We start from the raw sequence: 2,312 nt of genomic DNA on the forward strand, positions 1-2,312 counted from the left end.
ATGATTATGTTTTTTTCCCCGGAGGTCCCGTAGACAGGGTGGGGTTCGTATATGTTTCGTGAGATTTGCGCACGCTTAGAGTTTGTTCATGTTTCTGTGACGGCCTTATCGGCCTTCGCGGCATGCCCACTTGTCCCGTTAAATTATGATTTACTTCGTTTATCTTTAATATTTTGCTAATTCAGGATAAGGTACGTATGAGTGCCCAACTAGGGCACGTGTCGCGGCCTACGGAGTTGGGTCGTGACAAAATAAATCATCAATCCTGGGGAGGGGATATATATTCTTTATGGTCACTTTGTTCACCGCCTATAATCGGCCACATCCGCGGCCGACCCATCTTTCTTTTCTCACGAACAATACCGGTGCTCCCCGGGTGATGTCGGCCGGGCCTAACGAAGCCCTTATCTAATAGATCCCTCGAGCCGCTTCCTTCCTTCTTTCGATTCTGCCCGCCGCCATTCCCCGTAAGGAGGAATAGATATGTGCTAAGTATCTCGGCAACACATCTATAGTGAACTCTATCTCCTTCTCGTGAGGAAGACACGGGAAATACATCCGGAAATTCATTGACTACGGATCGACCGCAGAGTCGGTGCTACCTGGCCAAGTCATGCACATGAACCGGATGATAAATATAACCCTTTCTAACCATCTTCCTTGCCTTGAGGTATGAAATAAACTTACCCTCGGCGATGCCGTATTCCCTAGCCATTCTATAGTTGGCTCCCTTGGAAACTGAAACCGAACTATCTTGTTTCTACAATCAACGTTAGCATAACAAGAAGCTAAACAATCTATACCCATAATAACATCAAACTCAGTTGTCACACCCTTGATCCGATAGGGTGTGATGGGCACCCGACCCCTATTTAGGGCCGAGCGAACCCGCTAACTCTCGTAATACTCATAATCAGACTGGACCTTAAAATCATAACATAGGTACACAATGAAAGTTCTTCGGAAACAAACATGCTCTTTTTCTTTTCAGATCAAATAAAATCTGTAATATATAGAAACATGTAGAACTTGTAATACAATGCATAGTGGCTCATCGACTTACATAGCCGCTTACATAACCGACATCTTATACCCACGACACTGTCTGCAAAGTCTCTAACATGGAACATGAATTTATATCATAATGCTCAGACTCGGCAGCACTCCGGAGAAAAAGGAGCTCGCCAATCCCGCTGGAACATCTTCTGCTAATATCTTCAACTCATCTGGGTGTACCTGCGCGTATGAAACGCGGCCCCCGAAGAAAGGGGGTCAGATGCGGAATAGGTCTCGAGTATGTAAACCATGAAATACAATAAACGGGATCATACCGAAGTACCGGTAAATAAAATCATAAAACTTGCCTTTGAAAACGTTTATCATGCATATCAAATCATATAATCATCATGTAAACGTATAAGCGTGTCCCGCCCTCTAGTGAGGGACTCGTAGGTAAAATCATCATATACATATTCATATAACGTGCCCCGGCCCTTTAACAAGGGACGCGGTAAGTAAAATCATATCATCATCATGCATGCATATACATATACATATACATACCGTACCCGGCCCTCTAGTGAGGGACTCGGTGAATAGTGTGTCCCGGCCCCGCTAGCAAGGGACTCGGTATGCCATCCTGGCCACCATCTCCATATCATCACATCATCATCATATCATATATATATATATAACGTGCCCTGTCCCTCTAGTGAGGGACGCGTTGAATAATGCAATTGAATTGCACGAATACATGCTGCCCGGCCCGGACGCAGCCAAGGACATATTGAGCTCCGGCACGAGCGGAGTAGTGACAAACCATATGCATATAAAATCATACTCGTAGACTCAATGAAGTAGTCTAAGCGGGATGTCATTTGAAAAGCGGACAATAGTTATGTCAAATATCTTTCGGAAACATAACATACATCATACGTATTTATAAAAATCCATAAGGGTCATAGTCATATTCAAACCATTGGGATCATAGTCGTACGTCAAACCAATCCGAGTTCGCCTCGGGAAGTTACAAACTTTATTCACTTTAGAACGTTCTACGAACAAATCAAAGCGATCCGAGCCTTTCATGTGTTACGGAAGTTCGTAGTTTCGGAATCGTCTAGGAAACAAACTCTTTTTGAACACAAACTTTTATGAAATCTTTGAAATCCATTTATGCGAAAAGACATAAAGACCATAATTTGACTACTTTAAGAATATGAATATCAAGAAACAAATAAGGATCATAAACATGCTCGGATCGCATGAGTGGAATTACCTCGGGTACGTGTCACGCCTTACTTTTCACTAAG

The sequence above is a fragment of the Lycium ferocissimum genome, chromosome 11, assembly GCF_029784015.1.
Source record: "Lycium ferocissimum isolate CSIRO_LF1 chromosome 11, AGI_CSIRO_Lferr_CH_V1, whole genome shotgun sequence".
Taxonomy (NCBI): domain Eukaryota; kingdom Viridiplantae; phylum Streptophyta; class Magnoliopsida; order Solanales; family Solanaceae; genus Lycium; species Lycium ferocissimum.